Source organism: Pelophylax lessonae (genome assembly GCF_965119305.1).
Source record: "Pelophylax lessonae genome assembly, chromosome: 5".
NCBI classification, from domain to species: domain Eukaryota; kingdom Metazoa; phylum Chordata; class Amphibia; order Anura; family Ranidae; genus Pelophylax; species Pelophylax lessonae.
The window spans coordinates 2,155,843-2,175,321 of NC_138772.1; positions in this window are offsets into that span (position 1 = coordinate 2,155,843).

The following is a 19,479-nucleotide window of genomic DNA, read 5'->3' on the forward strand; positions in this document are numbered from 1 at the left end:
TCCGATAAATGCCTGCAAGAAAAACGGCCAGGTGGAGAGAAGACATATTCATGTGCTAATAAAAATTATAAGAAAAATGCTCTTTTTGTTCAATACCATTCTTATGGAAAGTCGGATCACAGGTCGCTTCAAAGTAGTACAGGACCCTTTTCTGAAGTCGGAGCGACTTCAGTAGTGCCAATTAAGACGACACTGATTGATTAACATTGCTTTTGTTATGTCAAGCGACCTGGGGGGACACAAGTCGCCTCATAAGTCGCCCTTAGTGTGAATGGGCTTTTATTCATCTGACATTCCAATCTTTGTTATTTAGGATTTTGGCTCCAATTTCTTCATTTTTTTTTAAAAATAGTTTTACTGTAAAGAAATGTATACATTTTATTCTATCATTTGCATTTAAAATGGCATTAAAGCAGAGTTCCATCTATTTTTCACATGTCCAATAATTGACATGCCCATCCGGAATGCTACTATACAGTATCTCACAAAAGTAAGTACACCCCTCACATTTCTGTAGATATTTTATTCTATCTTTTCATGTGACAACACTGAAGAAATGAGACTTTGCTACAATGTAAAGTAGTGAGTGTACAGCTTGTATAACAGTGTAAATTTACTGTCCCCTCAAAATAACTCAACACACAGCCATTAATGTCTAAACCGCTGGCAACAAAAGTCAGTACACCCCTAAGTCCGTCTGTCTTTCTGTCTATTCTATCTATTCTGTCTGTCTGTCTATTGTCAATGTATACAATCGATGTGGTGTTGCGGGGGATCTCATGCGGATCTCATGCAGGGTGTTGCAGAGAGATGTAGACACATCGGCAGATGTAAGTCAGCAGTATCTCGGTGTGGCTCATTACATGGTGTAAGCTCATTAATATTTCCATGGATCATTAATACATTGAATCAGGAAATATATCCTCCCAGCAGCCATGAACACCGCCTGGCATAGCAGCGCACACATGCAGCTGTTCAGTAATTCCTGTGTGCCACAATATCTTCATTCCATCTCCTCATCTGTGCTATGGCCGGGAACTGAGGGTGACTATGGACAGGAAGAGAGCAGAAGGCCCCCCCCCCCCCACTGCTTCCTGTGACCACCATGCCAATTTTGGAAGCAGATCTGTGCGGGTGTGGTCAGTTTGTGTCTCTGGGATCTCTGCCAGGGCACTGTGCCCACACACAGCGTGCCTACATCCCTTGGAGGTTTGTAGCCACACCCCCTAAGCAGCCCTGCTGTGCTGATTGGCAGTTCCTTTGCTGTCATAACTGCAATGCACACAGACAGGGGGCGCACTTCCCCGATGTGAGTGTAAGAGAAGTCCAGTTGAAACCAAAGGGCGTTGGCGCGCATGCATGTGTGTGCACAAGAAGAAATGTACACATGCGCATGCAAGAACGTGTGTGCGCGAACGTGCACACATTGGCACCAAACTGCCTATTTAACCACTTCCCGACCACCCGCCACATATTTACTGCGGCAGGGTGGCTCTCCTGTGTAAAGCGACGTAGGGGTATGTGCAGGAAGCTAGGGGGTGAGCGTGTGCCGCCGCCGGTGGGTCGCTCCCGCTCCCACTCAGCAGCAAGGACTCGAATGCATGGGGCAGGCGGCTCCGATTGCCACCTGACACCGGTGATCGCTCCCCGCTGAGAGAGAAGGACAGTCGGATGTTGGAAACACAGCTGACCATTCTTCTCCCTGGAATGATCACAGAGCACCTGTGATCCTTCTATATAGGATCACAGGTCTCTATGATCATTTCAGTAGCCACGCCCCCCACAGTTAGAAACGCGCCCCTAGGCTTACATTTAACCCCTTTGATCACCCACAGGGTTAACCCCTTCCCTGCCAGTGTCATTAGTACAGTAACAGTGCATATTTTTAGCACTGATTACTGTAGTGATGTCACTGGTACCAACAAAAGTGTCAAAAATATCAGTTATTGTCTGTATGTCGCAGTCCTGAAAAAAAAAATCGCAGATGGCCGCCATTACTAGTAAAAAAAAAAACAAAAACAATAAAATGACATAAATCTTTCCCGTAGTTTGTAGACGTGATAACTTTTGTGCAAACCAATCAAAATACGCTTATTGCGATTTTTTTTTTTTTTACCAAAAATATGTAGCAGAAAACAAATTGGCCAAAAATGTTAAAAAATTTAGATTTTTACATTTTTTTTGGGAATGTTATATAGAGAATGTGAAAAATATTGTTATTTTTTTTTCAGAATTGTCGCTCTTTTTTTGTTTAAAGCGCAAAAAATAAAAATCGCAGAGGTGATCAAATACCACCAAAAGAAAGCTCTATTTGTGGGAAAAAAAAGGACGTCAATTTTATTTGGGCACTACGTCGCACGACTGTGCAATTGTCCATTAAATTAACGAAGTGCTGAATTGCAAAATAGGGCCTGGTCATTAAGGGGGCTAAAGTGGTTAAGCTGAACAATGACATGAACACATTGCTGAGTGGTCTCTCAGCTTGTTCCGGTTTACCTGTGCCCTCATCTGTTTTCTGCCTACCTGTGTTTGACCCGGCTTAACCTCAACCCTCCTCTGGATTCCCGCCTGCCTACCTGTGACCTCGGCCTGTGCTTTGACCCCGCTCCTGTCTCATGCTCTTGTACCTTTCTGCCCGACTGTGTACCGACTCCAGCTTGTATCCTGACTGTGCTCACGTTTCTGTACCTGCATTGCCAAGCTGTTGATGACCCCTGGCTTGTTTTCTGGCTTCGCTCCTGCCTACTGATCCAGCATCATGGAGTTCCAGTTCCAGGTGCCCATCTGGTGATCCATGGCCATTGACTGTGTACCGACTCCAGCTTATATCCAGACTGTGCTCTTGTCTCACGTTTCTGTACCTGCATTGCCCAGCTGTTGATGACCCCTGGCTTGTGTTCTGGCTACGCTCCTGCCCACTGATCCAGCATCATGGAGTTCCAGTTCCAGGTGCCCATCTGGTGATCCATGGCCATCGACTGTCTACCGACTCCAGCTTGTATCCTGGCCCTGCTCTTGTCTCACGTTTCTGTACCTGCATTGCCCGGCTGTTGATGACCCCTGGCTTGTGTTCTGGCTACGCTCCTGCATACTGATCCAGCATCATGGAGTTCCAGTTCCAGGTGCCCATCTGGTGATCCATGGCCATCGACTGTGCACCGACTCCGGCTTGTATCCTGGCCCTGCTCTTCTCTCACGTTTCTGTACCTGTATTGCCCGGATGTTGATGACCCCTGGCTTGTTTTCTGGTTATGCTCCTGCCTACTGATCCAGCATCATGGAGTTCCAGTTCCAGGTGCCCATCTGGTGATCCATGGCCATCCACTGTGTACCAACTCCGGCTTGTATCCTGACTCTGCTCTTCTCTCATGTTTCTGTACCTGTATTGCCCGGCTGTTGATGACCCCTGGCTTGTGTTCTGACTACGCTCCTGCCTACTGATCCCGCATCATGGAGTTACAGTTCCAGGTGCCCATCTGGTGATCCATGGCCATCAACTGTGTACCGACTCCGGCTTGTATCCTGACCCTGCTCTTGTCTCACGTTCCTGTAACTGCATTGCCCAGCTGTTGATGACCCCTGGCTTGTGTTCTGGCAACGCTCCTGCCTACTGATCCGGGATCATGGAGTTCCAGGTGCCCATCTGGTGATCCACAGCCATCGGTTACCTTTCAAGCCTCAGCTGGTGCTTCCTGCTATACCGGTCCTCGTGCCGCTCTGTGTCGCACACCCCCTGTCATCACTATCACCGGTGTAAGACAGGAGGTGCAAGAGAAGCCCCCTCTACAGCTCAATCTTCACCAGGTACGTCACAGGGGGTAGATGTGAAAGTGGAGAGTTTATTGTTGATTATGCAGACATGTGAATGTGTTTATAGGAGTGCGGCACATTTATTTTTGTGGATGGTGTGAGGCACACAGTGCGTGCGTTGCTCTGTGGTTGTGGGTTTCAAACTGGTTTTGCTGCGTGGTGAATCGCATTCTGTGTTGTATATAGTCTATAAGAACTTTTCTATTTCCATGTGTTGTGATCCCTATGAAGGAGAAGTGTCTGAAGTAGAGATGGGAAGGCCTTGAAAAAAAAATTAAAAATTGGGGGAAAAAATATTTTTTTTTCAGTTTTTTTCAAAGCCGTTTTTTCCCCAGAGAAATTGGAAAAAAAAAAAAAGAAGCATGGAATATGTTATTTTACAATGATAATATATCTATGACATGGATTTCAAACTAGATAACATGACGAGCTTAACCACTTTACCACCACTCACTGAGCTGCTACTGCGGCAAAGTGGCTCGTTAACGTCTGGCGACATAGACCTACGTCACCAGACTCTCCCCCCTCTCGGCGGCGCGCGCGCGCCGCCGGAGGCTCACTGGGAGTCGGGCCAGGGGAGGAGAGGCGGTGATCACCGCCGCTCTTCCCCGATCGCCGGGGATCGAGTGTGGGAATCCGCCCACTTGTGTAAACAAAGGTGGATCTCCTATGTGACAGACAGGGACAGATTACAGGATTCAGCATAGCTCAACCTGCGATCTCTGTCTGTGTCACACAGTCCCCTCCCCCTACACACGTTAGTAAGCATGAGGCATACATTTAACCCCTTGATCACCAACAGTGTTAACCCCTTCCCTGCCAGTGTCATTAGTACAGTGACAGTGCATATGTATAGCACTGATTACTGTAGTAATGTCACTGGTACCCCCAAAAGTGTCAAAAATGTCAGTTAGGGGTCCGATTGTCCGCCGCAATGTCGCAGTCCCGCAAAAAAAAAAATCGCAGATCGCCGCCATTACTAGTAAAGAAAAATAAACAATAAAAATGACATAAATCTTTCCCGTAGTTAGTAAACGCAATAACTTTTGCGCAAACCAATCAAAATACGCTTATTGTGATTTTTTTTTTACCACAAATATGTAGCAGAAAACAAATTGGCCTAAAATGTTAAAACATTTTGATTTATAAATTTTTTTTTGGGAATGTTATATATCAGAATGTGAAAAATATTGTTTTTTTTTTTTTTTTTCAAAAATTAAAAATCGCACAGGTGATCAAATACCACCAAAAGAAAGCTCTGTTTGTGGGGAAAAAAAGGACATAAATTTAATTTGGGTACAGCGTCGCATGACCGCGCAATTGTCCGTTAAAGTAACGCAAGCCCGAATCGCAAAATAGGGCCTGGTCAGGAATGGGGTAAAATCTTCCGGTCTTAAAGTGGTTAAAAATACGCTCATTGAGAATTTTTTTGTCAAAGACATGTAGCTAAATACATTTTGGCCTAAATATATGACAACAATTGAATATATTGGATATTTTTTAACTGTCAAAGTAGAAAATGTCAATTTTTTTTCAAAATTTTCGCTCTTTTTTTATTAATATCGCAAAAAATGAAAAGCGCAGAGGTGATGAAATACCCCCAAAAGAAAGCTCTGTTTGTGGAGAAAAAAAGGACATACATTTTGTTTGGGTACGGTGTTGCATGACCGCGCAATTGTCAGTTAAAGTCGCGCAGTTCCATGTTGCAAAAAGTGGCCTGGACGTTAAGCAGGAAAATCCTCCGGTGGTAAAGTGGTTAATTAAAGATTTCTGAGACTTTATGTGAAGTCCTAAATTATTGCATGTTCTTTCAGCTGAAGAAAAGCAAATCCTGGAATACAGTTCAAGTAACACCGTACTTCTCAATGCAGCTCTCAAACAAGATAAATGTGCATTTCAGCCACTAGGGGGCAATGCAGGGGAAAGGCTCCAGTTTAGTTTTCTTGTGGGCTCCATCTTCTACCTCCTACAGTTGGGTGATTGTTGGGATACAGTAGATGATAGATTCTAATTGACAGATAAGAGGGTGACTTTGTCTGACAATTGAGTTTATCTTTATAACCTTTATAGTAGGGGAAGTAAGTATTTGATCCCTGCAGATTGTGTAAGTTTGCCCACCTACAAAGAAATGTCGGGTGTATAATTTTTATCATAGGTGTATTTTATATGATAGAGACAGAATATCAACCGAAAATGATACAAATGTTATAAATGGAGTTGCAGTTCAGTGAGTAAAATAAGTATTTGATCCCCTTAGTAGTTGGTGGAGAAACCCTTGTTGGAAGCACAGAGGTCAGACGTTTCTTGTAGTTGGTGACCAGGTTTGAAGACATCTCAGGAGGAATTTTGGTCCACTCTTCTTTACAGATCTTCTCTAAATCCTTAAGGTTTCTTGGCTGTCTCTTGGCAATTCAAAGTTTCAGCTCCCTCCATAAATGTTCTATAGGATGAAGGTCTGCAGACTCTCTAGGCCACTCTATTACCTTAATGTGCTTCTTCTTGAGCCACACTTTTGTTGCCTTGGCGATATGTTTTGGGTCATTGTCATGCTGGAAGACCCATCCATGACCCATCTTCAGTGTTCTGGCTGAGGGAAGAAGATTCTCATCCAAGATTTTACAATACATGACCCCGCCCATTGGCCCCTCAATGCGGCAAAGTCGGTCTGTACCTTTAGCAGAGAAACAGCCCCAAATCATCATGTTTCCACCTCCATGCTTGACTATTAAAAAAATTAAAATAAAAAAAATTAAATTTTAAAAGGCAATTTTAGTGTATTTACTAATAATCTGTACTTTTATTTCCAGCGTAATACTTTTCTATACATTTCACCCTCCCAGGGTAACAAAATGACTTTCAATTTGTAAAACTTCTCCACACTGCATCTATTTATCATTTTTTCCAAAAATAATTTTTTTTTCCCATGGCTTTAAAATGTCCAGAAATTTACATCTGTAGTCTGAGCTGCTGAAACGCGTTGCTTTTCTTTCTACTGATTATTTAGTACATCGCTCTTACTGCTTCCTGTATATTTGAAAAATGAAAACAGAAGTTTAGCCTCTTTTTTTTATTGAAAAGAAACAAAATTTTTTTTTTTTTTAATTTTTACTTATTTATTTCCTTTTTTAGGGAAAGGTGTCCTCATAGGCTGTTGTTGCCTAAAAATTTCCTGGATCTAATGATAATCCTCTGCTTTAAATGCCTCATGAGTCACAGAGGAAGGAAATGCATACAGTGCAATAAAAATGATGGGGCCTCGTACAACCTACCCCGACAGGGGCCCCCCGTACAGCCTACCCCGACAGGGGCCCCCTACAGCCTACCCCGACAGGGGCCCCATACAGCCTACCCCAACAGGGGCCCATACAGTCTACTCGACAGGGGCCCCGTACAGCCTACCCCGACAGGGGCCTCGTACAGCCTACCCCGACAGGGGCCTCGTACAGCCTACCTGACAGGGGCCCCGTACAGTCTACCCGACAGGGGCCCCGTACAGCCTACCCCGACAGGGGCCTCGTACAACCTACCCCGACAGGGGCCTCGTACAGCCTACCCCGACAGGGGCCCCGTACAGCCTACCCCGACAGGGGCCCCATACAGCCTACCCTGACAGGGGCCCCGTACAGCCTACCCTGACAGGGGCCCCGTACAGCCTACCCTGACAGGGGCCCTGTACAGCCTACACCGACAGGGGCCCATACAGTCTACCCGACAGGGGCCCCATACAGCCTACCCGACAGGGGCCTCGTACAACCTACCCCGACAGGGGCCTCGTACAACCTACCCCGACAGGGGCCTCGTACAACCTACCCCGACAGGGGCCTCGTACAGCTACCCCGACAGGGGCCCATGCAGTCTACCCGACAGGGACCCTGTACAGTCTACCCGACAGGGACCCTGTACAGCCTACCCGACAGGGACCCCGTACAGCCTACTAAGCAGGGGCCCCGTATAGCCTGACAGGGGCCCCCTACAGCCTACCTGACAGGGGCCCCCTACAGCCTACCTGACAAGGACTCGATACAGCCCACCGGACAGGGACCCCGTACAGCCTACCAGACAGGGACCCCGTACAGCCTACCGCACAGGGGCCCCGTACAGCCTACCGCACAGGGGCCCCGTACAGCCTACCGGACAGGGGCCCCGTACAGCCTACCGGACAGGGGCCCTGTACAGCCTACCAGACAGGGACCCCGTACAGCCTAGTGGACAGGCCCCTCTCCCATAGCAGTCAGAAGGATCAGTGGAGACTTGGGTGCATTTACTACACATGAACAGCGTTATATCAGCTCATAGATGAGAAATATTGGTGCTGTTGGCATTTTTACATGCAGTTTACTTATATATATATTTTTTATGTATCTTTTCAGCTCCATATATTTCAGATTTACTGCTTACATTCAGCAGGTGGAGGGAGTATGGAGAAAAGTTTTTGAAATCCTCATTCACAAATATGCTGTAAATCCCCCAAACTGACCTTACTGTGAATATTAATGGAAGGATATTAGATGACACAGCTGACTGAGGAAGGATACACCCTTCCCCCTCTTCCAGCAGAAATAGTAGCCGTCTGGATTTGTAATTCTCATTAGTATTGAGCAGGTGCAGAGCTATTGCCCTGGAACCCTTGTGCAGTTCTCCTTCTTCACCAAGGTGTGGGTTGGGGGTCACCGGAGCCTAGGGGACCTTCCCACACTTACATTCCTGGCTGGGACGGTTCCATTGTGCTAGTTCCGGATGCTTAGTTACATAGTTAGTGAGGTTGAAAAAAGACATCAGTCCATCCAGTTGAACCTATGATGTGTGTGTGTGTTTGCTTTTAACCGTACATTGTATACCCCTGTATGTTGTACATTGTATACCCCTGTATGTTGTACATTGTATACCCACTGTATGTTGTACATTGTATACCCCTGTATGTTGTACATTGTATACCCCCTGTATGTTGTACATTGTATACCCCTGTATGTGGTACATTGTATACCCCTGTATGTTGTACATTGTATACCCCTGTATGTGGTACATTGTATACCCCTGTATGTTGTACGTTGTATACCCCTGTATGTTATACGTTGTATACCCCTGTATGTTGTACATTGTATACCCCTGTATGTTGTACATTGTATACCCCCTGTATGTTGTACATTGTATACCCCTGTATGTTGTACGTTGTATACCCCTGTATGTTGTACATTGTATACCCCCTGTATGTTGTACATTGTATACCCCTGTATGTTGTACGTTGTATACCCCTGTATGTTGTATGTTGTATACCCCTGTATGTTGTACGTTGTATACCCCTGTATGTTGTACGTTGTATACCCCTGTATGTTGTACATTGTATACCCCTGTATGTTGTACACTGTATACCCCTGTATGTTGTACACTGTATACCCCTGTATGTTGTACATTGTATACCCCTGTATGTTGTACATTCTATACCCCTGTATGTTGTACTTTGTATACCCCTGTATGTTGTACTTTGTATACCCCTGTATGTTGTACATTCTATACCCCTGTATGTTGTGGTCTCTAAGGTGCCCATCTAATAGTTTTTTGAAACTATCAATGCTCCCTGCTGATACGACCGCTCTTACAGTGAAGAACCCCCTACGCATTTTAAGGTTAAACTGCCTTTCCTCTAGTTTTAGTGAGTGGCCACGTGTCTTATTGTATTCCCTTACTCTGAATAGTTTGTTCCTTATGCTAGGGTCACCAGTACAGTATTTGTACATTGATATCATATCCCCCCTCAATCGTCTCTTCTCCAGAGAGAATAGGTTCAGTGCTTGTAGTCTTTCCTCATAGCTGATGTCCTCCATTCCCCTAATTATTTTTGTTGCCCTTCTCTGGACTCTCTCCAGTTCCAGCACATCCTTCCTGAGGACCGGTGCCCAGAACTGGACAGCATACTCCAGATGTGGCCGGACCAGAGTCTTGTAGAGCGGGAGAATAATCTCTTTATTTCTGGAGTGAATCCCCTTTTTTATACATCCCAGTATTCTGTTGGCTTTGCTTGCAGGGGCTTGGCATTGCTTGCCACTGCCAAGCCTGTTGTCTACCAGTACCCCCAGGTCCTTTTCCATCCTAGACTCACCCAGAGGTTCCCCCCCCTAGTGAGTAGCTTGTTTTCTGGTTTCTGGCCCCCAAGTGCATTACTTTACATTTTTCAACATTAAACCTCATCTGCCATGTAGTTGCCCCCCACCCCGTTATTATGTTCAGGTCCGCTTGTAAGGTTTCCACATCCTGCATAGAAGATATTGGCATGCTTAGTTTAGTATCGTCCGCAAATATTGAGACCCAGTGAGGTCACATTAGGTTTCTTTTCTCCATTTGGAGCTCAGAACTATTCTCCTTTGATGTCTTCTCTGCACCGTCATTCCATCATGTCACTATGTCTCCAATAAATATTCACATTGGCAGCACACAAAGATAAAAGCATCCAATGCACATAGAGAGCGGGAACGCCCATTCTAGGTGTGAAAACCGATGGCGTGTCCAATGACAATCCTTTCCAAAGGCAAATTTCCAAAGACAGAACCGTATATGGCAACTGCACCTATTGGTGGTGAACCTTCATCTTCTAATGACCTTGGATGACTTTGATGCCGCCGCTCTGCGTTACAAATGGGCCATAAAGATAACTGATCCATCCAAGAGAAGCCGCTGTGCCCAGAGAGAACTCTTCTCCGTCTCACCGCCTTTCCTGTACGTGGAACTAAGAGAACATTTTGTAAATTCTGATCGCCTCGCATTACTGACAAGTTTGCTCAAAGTGCACCCCTTCTGCCCATAACCGTCCTGATAACAGCGGCACGGAACGACCGCATACATATGTATTCGGTGAAGCTTTGATAATCTAAAACTAGCCTATGAATTATTCAGCCATTTCTAATCTATTCCGATGCTGTAAGCAAAACTCTGGGCGGCTGGCCGGTGCTCCTCGTGTTACAGATATTCTTCAAATTAAAATCGGAGCTGCGGAGATGGACTCATCTTCTATATACACTTGCCGACCGCTCACATTGAGGGTACTGCGGCAAAGCGGCTCGTTATCGTCCAGCGACGTAGACCTACGTCGCTGGACTCCTCCCCTTGTGGGCGGCGCGCCCGCGCCGCCGGAGGCTCGCTCCCGCTGTATTCAGACACAGCGGGAGTCGGGCCAGGGGAGGAGAGGCGGTGATCACCACCGCTCTTCCCCGATCGTCGGGGATCGAGTGAGGAGATCCGCCCACTTGTGTAAACAAAGCAGGCGGATCTCCTAAGTGACAGGCAGGGACAGATTGCAGGGTTCAGCATAGCTCAACCTGCGATCTGTGTCTGTGTCACACAGTCCCCTCCCCCCACACATGTCAGTAAGCATGAGGCATACATTTAACCCCTTGATCACCAATAAAGTTAACCCCTTCCCTGCCAGTGTCATTATTACAGTAACAGTGCATATTTATAGCACTGATTACTGTAGTAATGTCACTGGTCCCCCCAAAAGTGTCAAAAATGTCAGTCAAGGGTCCGATCTGTCCGCCGCAATGTCGCAGTCCCGCAAAAAAAATCGCAGATCGCCGCCATTACTCGTTAAAAAAAAAAAAAACAATAAAAATTACATAAATCTTCCCGTAGTTAGTAGCTGCGATAACTTTTGTGCAAACCAATAAAAATACGCTTATTGTGATTTTTTTTACCAAACATGTAGCAGAAAACAAAATTGGCCTAAAATGTAAAAAAATTTTGATTTTTAAATTTTTGGGGGGGGGGGGGGGGTTTCATATAAAAAAATGTGAAAAATGTTGTTATTTTTTCAGAATTGTCGCTCTTTTTTTGTTTATAGCGCAAAAAGTAAAAATCGCACAGGTGATCAAATACCACCAAAAGAAAGCTTTGTTTGTGGGGAAAAAAAGACATCAATTTAATTTGGGTACAGCGTCGTATGACCGCGCAATTGTCCGTTAAAATAACGCAGTGCCGAATCGCAAAATATGGCCTGGTCAGGAATGGGGTAAAATTTTCCGGTCTTAAAGCGGTTAAAAATACGCTCAATGAGAATTTTTTTTGTCAAAGACATGTAGCTAAATACATTTTGGCCTAAATATATGACAAAAATTGAATATATTGGATATTTTTTAACTGTCAAACTAGAAAAATATTGATATTTTTTCAAAATTGTCGCTCTTTTTTTTATTAATATCGCAAAAAATGAAAAGCGCAGAGGGGATCAAATACCACCAAAAGAAAGCTCTATTTGTGGGAAAAAAAGGACGTAAATTTTGTTTGGGTACGGCGTTGCATGACCGGGCAATTGTCAGTTAAATTCGCACAGTGCCGAATCGCAAAAAGTGGCCTGGAGGTAAAGCAGGAAAATCCTCCGGTGGTAAAGTGGATATATATATACGTGAACAAGGCTGGAGTCATCTCCGGATTGGTCAGCGTCAGACCCCACCCAGTTCTAAAACCGTAGACTTCAGAGGAAACGCCTGGCATAGATGACTTCAGATGGTAGCAGAAGGTTTTGGGTGGGGTTAGGAGGGAAACGAAGCAAACTATTAGCTTACGGCGGGAGCAGCAATAGAGGGCGGGGCCAGTTCAAACAATTGTTCATCCCCACCAATGCCCGGCAGAGGTCCTAAAACACGAGGTCATGTCTTCCATTGGGATTATGTGCACAGGTCTTGTCAAACCTTTTACTGAAGAAATAACATTACAGGCAATTTTTAGTCCATAACCACTTGACCTCCGGAAGGTTTTACACCCTTTGTGACCAGGCCAGTTTTCTGCTGTACAGCACTGCACTACTTTAACTGGCAATTGCGCAGTCATGCAACACTAAACCCAAATAGAATAGATATCATTTTTCCCACAAATAGAGCTTTCTTTTAGTGATATTTGAATACCTCTGTGGTTTTTATTTTTTGCGCTATAAACAAAAAAAGTGCAGTTTTTCTAACTGGAGTAAGGCAGAGATCCCGTTCTCTAAAAATGACGACATGATTGTTTTCAAGTTGCCAAGAGGTCGGTAACCGAGCCAATCTAGATTTATTTGGGGGAGTCTTTCCAGTGCCATCTTAAGAGCCTTATAGGCCCCTGGGCAATGCAATGCACTGGGGCCCCCTGCCTACACAATCACCCACGAGAAAGAATACACATTACAAGGAACACTATATACTACAAGAGACTCTTGTAGTATATAGTGTTCCCTGTAATATGTATATAGACTATATACACATCCATCGGTGCTCTCAGTGTGGATGGAGGAATCGGATTTCTTTTGATCAGCCCACAGACTTAAGAAAATAAATCTATATTGTACAGACAGTGTAAGGGCCCCATGATATTTACACCCCAGCCTCTGACTTATCTTCAGCTGACCTCAAATCAATCTCAGATCTTTTTTATACCATTGACTGCCTTCTGAGTCTGCAGCCCATGTACACTGCCAGCCCCAGTTGAATGATGCAGGATGCTCTCGGGTGCACTTGGGCCATTAGACTGAATAAAGGTGTCATGGTGACACACGCTGGGCATACTTAAGTTACCTTGGTGGCACAAGAAGTTCCAGGGTCACTGGTGGCACAGAATGCTCTGAGGTCACTTGGTGTCATTGGATGTTCTGGGATTACTGAGTGGCATTGGATGCTCTTGGTCATTGGGTGGCATAGTTACATACAGTAGTTAGTGAGGTTGAAAAAAATACATCATTCCATCCAGTTCAACCTATGATGTGTGTGTGTGTTTGCTGCTAACCATACATTGTATACCCCTGTATGTTGTACATTGTATACCCCTGTATGTTGTACATTGTATACCCCTGTATGTTGTACATTGTATACCCCTGTATGTTGTACATTGTATACCCCTGTATGTTGTACATTGTATACCCCCTGTATGTTGTACATTGTATACCCCTGTATGTTGTACATTGTATACCCCTGTATGTTGTACATTCTATATCCCTGTATGTTGTACATTGTATACCCCCTGTATGTTGTACATTGTATACCCCTGTATGTTGTACATTGTATACCCCTGTATGTTGTACATTGTATACCCCCTGTATGTTGTACATTGTATAACCTCTGTATGTTGTACATTGTATACCCCTGTATTTTGTACATTGTATACCCCTGTATGTTGTACATTGTATACCCCCTGTATGTTGTACATTGTATACCCCTGTATGTTGTACATTGTATACCCCCTGTATGCAGGGCCGGCGCTAAGGGGGGGGCAAACTGGGCAACTGCCCAGGGCCCCGAATGTCCAGGGGCCCCGGGCCCCGTGCAGGGCCTGACTGGCCTACCGGGACCGCTTTAAGGGCCGGCGCAGCCGCAGCGCCGCTTTAAGCATTGGGGCGGTGACGGTCCGTCCATCTTATAGTTATTCGCGTCAGCCGCTGTGAGCGGCATGACGTCACAACGCCGACGGTCATGGGCGGGCTAAACTGAGTGACTGTCTGTGGCTGGAGCTGGAGGGTAGGAGGCTGAGCCTGCGAATGACTATGTCACGGGCGCGCCGACGCCGATGATGATCCCTCCCACTGAGTGTGCACGCGGCCGGCACTGTGTCCCGACTCCCGACACAACACACTACACAGACTGAGAGTCACACGCCGCGCCAGCCAGCCAGTCAGCATGTGATGGCACTCAGTGAGGTGAGCCTGAGGTCAGTCAGACAGTCAGTGCACTGCAGAGAGCAATAAAGATTGTGCTGCTAGTTGCTCCTGTAACATGTCCATACAGCCCCTGACCTCTCCTGTAACATGTCCATACAGCCCCTGACCTCTCCTGTACCATGTCCATACAGCCCCTGACCTCTCCTGTAACATGTCCCCTGACCTCTCCTGTACATGTCCCCTGACCTCTCCTGTACATGTCCCCTGACCTCTCCTGTAACATGTCCCCTGACCTCTCCTGTACATGTCCCCTGACCTCTCCTGTACATGTCCCCTGACCTCTCCTGTAACATGTCCCCTGACCTCTCCTGTACATGTCCCCTGACCTCTCCTGTAACATGTCCCCTGACCTCTCCTGTACATGTCCCCTGACCTCTCCTGTAACATGTCCCCTGACCTCTCATGTACATGTCCATACAGCCCCTGACCTCTCCTGTACATGTCCATACAGCCCCTGACCTCTCCTGTACATGTCCACACAGCCCCTGACCTCTCCTGTACCATGTCCATACAGCCCCTGACCTCTCCTGTAACATGTCCCCTGACCTCTCCTGTAACATGTCCCCTGACCTCTCCTGTAACATGTCCCCTGACCTCTCCTGTAACATGTCCCCTGACCTCTCTTGTACCATGTCCATACAGCCCCTGACCTCTCTTGTACCATGTCCGCACAGCCGCTGACCTCTCCTGTACCATGTCCGCACAGCCCCTGACCTCTCCTGTACCATGTCCATACAGCCCCTGACCTCTCATGTACATGTCCATACAGCCCCTGACCTCTCATGTACATGTCTGCACAGCCCCTGACCTCTCATGTACATGTCTGCACAGCCCCTGACCTCTCATGTACATGTCCATACAGCCCCTGACCTCTCTTGTACATGTCCGCACAGCCCCTGACCTCTCCTGTACATGTCCCCTGACCTCTCTTGTACCATGTCCATACAGCCCCTGACCTCTCTTGTACCATGTCCGCACAGCCCCTGACCTCTCCTGTACATGTCCATACAGCCCCTGACCTCTCCTGTACATGTCCACACAGCCCCTGACCTCTCCTGTACCATGTCCACACAGCCCCTGACCTAAATGCGCCTATATTTTTGGTAGAATATAAAAAAATTTGGGGCCCCACTTTTAGGTTTGCCCAGGGCCACACTTTGTCTAAAACCGGCCCTGCCTGTATGTTGTACATTGTATACCCCCTGTATGGTGTACATTGTATACCCCCCTGTATGTTGTACATTGTATACCCCCTGTATGGTGTACATTGCATACCCCCTGTATGTTGTACATTGTATACCCCTGTATGTTGTACATTGTATATCCCTGTATGTTGTACATTGCATACCCCTGTATGTTGTACATTGCATACCCCTGTATGTTGTACATTGTATACCCCCTGTATGGTGTACATTGTATACCCCCTGTATGGTGTACATTGTATACCCCCTGTATGTTGTACATTGTATACCCCTGTATGTTGTACATTGTATACCCCTGTATGTTGTACATTGTATACCCCCTGTATGTTGTACATTGTATACCCCCTTTATGTGGTACATTGTATACCCCCTGTATGGTGTACATTGTATACCCCCTGTATGTTGTACATTGTATACCCCTGTATGTTGTACATTGTATACCCCTGTATGTTGTGGTCTTTAAGGTACCCAACTAATAGTTTTTTGAAACTATCGATGCTCCCTGCTGATACCACTGCTTGTGGAAGAGAATTCCACATCCTTACCGCTCTGACAGGAAAGAACCCCTTACTTAGTTTAAAGTTAAACCGTTTTTCTTCTAGTTTTAGTGAGTGGCCACGTGTCTTATTGAATTCCCTTTCTCTGAATAGTTTGTTCCTTATGCTAGGGTCGGCAGTACAGTATTTGTACATTGATATCATATCCCCCCTCAATCGTCTCTTCTCCAGAGAGAATAAGTTCAGTGCTTGTAGTCTTTCCTCATAGCTGATGTCCTCCATTCCCCTAATTATTTTTGTTGCCCTTCTCTGGACTTTCTCCAATTCCAGCACATCCTTCCTGAGGACCGGTGCCCGGAACTGGACAGCATACTCCAGATGTGGCCGGACCAGAGTCTTGTAGAGTGGAAGAATAATCTCTTTATTTCTGGAGTGAATCCCCTTTTTTATACATCCCAGTATTCTGTTGGCTTTGCTTGCAGCGGCTTGGCATTGCATGCCACTGCCAAGCCTGTTGTCCACCAGTACCCCCAGGTCCTTTTCCATCCTAGACTCACCCAGAGGTTCCCCCCCCTAGTGAGTAGCTTGCTTTCTGGTTTCTGGCCCCCAAGTGCATTACTTTACATTTTTCAACATTAAACCTCATCTGCCATGTAGTTGCCCACCCCGTTATTTTGTTCAGGTCTTCTTGTAAGGTTTCCACATCCTGCATAGAAGATATTGGCATGCTTAGTTTAGTATCATCTGCAAATACTGAGATTGTACTAGATATCCCCTCCTCTAGATCATTTATGAATAAATTAAACAGGATTGGTCCCAGGACAGAACCCTGGGGGACCCCACTTTCCACACCCGCCCAATCCGAGTACTCCCCATTAATCATCACCCTCTGGACTCTCCCCTGGAGCCAGTTCTCTATCCAGGTACTCACCTTATGGTCCATACCAACGGGAAACGGTGTCAAATGCCTTTGCAAAGTCCAGATACACCACATCCACAGGCTTTCCTTTATCCAGATACACCACATCCACAGACCTTCCTTTATCCAGATACACCACATCCACAGGTCTTCCTTTATCCAGATACACCACATCCACAGACCTTCCTTTATCCAGATACACCACATCCACAGACCTTCCTTTATTCAGATACACCACATTCACAGACCTTCCTTTATTCAGATACACCACATTCACAGACCTTCCTTTATCCAGATACACCACATCCACAGACCTTCCTTTATTCAGATACACCACATTCACAGACCTTCCTTTATCCAGATACACCACATCCACAGACCTTCCTTTATCCAGATACACCACATCCACAGGCCTTCCTTTATCCAGATACACCTCATCCACAGACCTTCCTTTATCCAGATACACCACATCCACAGACCTTCCTTTATCCAGATACACCACATTCACAGGCCTTCCTTTATCCAGATACACCACATCTACAGACCTTTGAGGTCACTGGGTGACACAGGGTGCTCTGAGGTCACTGGGTGACACAGGGTGCTCTGAGGTCACTGGGTGACATAGGATGCTCTAAAGTCACTGGGTGACACTGTGCTCTGAGGTCACTGGGTGACACTGTGCTCTGAGGTCACTGGGTGACATAGGATGCTCTGAGGTCACTGGGTGACATAGGATGCTCTGAGGTCACTGGGTGACATTGGGTGCTCTGAGGTCACTGAATGACATAGGATGCTCTGAGGTCACTGGGTGACATAGGATGCTCTGAGGTCACTGGGTGACATAGGATGCTCTGAGGTCACTGGGTGACATTGGGTGCTCTGAGGTCACTGAATGACATAGGATGCTCTGAGGTCACTGGGTGACATAGGATGCTCTGAGGTCACTGAATGACATAGGATGCTCTGAGGTCACTGGGTGACATAGGATGCTCTGAGGTCACTGGGTGACATAGGATGCTCTGAGGTCACTGGGTGACATTGGGTGGTCTGAGGTCACTGGGTGACATAGGGTGCTCTAAAGGTCACTGGGTGACATAGGATGCTCTGAGGTCACTGGGTGACATCGGGTGCTCTGAGGTCACTGGGTGACACAGGGTGCTCTGAGGTCACTGGGTGACATAGGGTGCTCTGAGGTCACTGGGTGACACAGGGTGCTCTGAGGTCACTGGGTGACATAGGGGGCTCTGAGGTCACTGAATGACATAGGATGCTCTGAGGTCACTGGGTGACATAGGATGCTCTGAGGTCAGTGGGTGACATAGGATGCTCTGAGGTCACTGGGTGACATAGGGTGCTCTGAGGTCACTGGGTGACATAGGGTGCTCTGAGGTCACTGGGTGACATAGGATGCTCTGAGGTCACTGGGTGACATAGGATGCTCTGAGGTCACTGGGTGACATAGGGTGCTCTGAGGTCACTGGGTGACATTGGGTGCTCTGAGGTCACTGAATGACATAGGATGCTCTGAGGTCACTGGGTGACATAGGATGCTCTGAGGTCACTGAATGACATAGGATGCTCTGAGGTCACTGGGTGACATAGGATGCTCTGAGGTCACTGGGTGACATTGGGTGGTCTGAGGTCACTGGGTGACATAGGGTGCTCTAAAGGTCACTGGGTGACATAGGATGCTCTGAGGTCACTGGGTGACATCGGGTGCTCTGAGGTCACTGGGTGACATAGGGTGCTCTGAGGTCACTGGGTGACACAGGGTGCTCTGAGGTCACTGGGTGACATAGGGGGCTCTGAGGTCACTGAATGACATAGGATGCTCTGAGGTCACTGGGTGACATAGGATGCTCTGAGGTCACTGGGTGACATTGGATGGTCTGAGGTCACTGGTTGACATAGGATGCTCTGAGGTCACTGGGTGACATAGGATGCTCTGAGTTCACTGGGTGACATCGGGTGGTCTGAGTTCACTGGGTGACATTGGGTGGTCTGAGTTCACTGGGTGACATTGGGTGGTCTGAGGTCACTGGGTGACATCGGGTGCTCTGAGGTCACTGGGTAACACTGGGTGCTCTGAGGTCACTGGGTGACATTGGGTGCTCTGAGGTCACTGGGTGACATAGGATGCTCTGAGGTCACTGGGTGACATAGGATGCTCTGGGATCGGTGGATAATAAACATTGCATTGGATCAATGGGTGACAAAGCATGCTCTGGGACAATTGGCTAACAGAGGCTGACATGATGGGCATGAGGAGACAGATAAGGGACAGCAGCTCCTAATACTTGGGTTAAGCATAGCGATGTGTTGCTCCAATGCCCAGCCATGTGTCACTACGCAATTTAAAGCCACGCCAATCGGAAGGAGCTG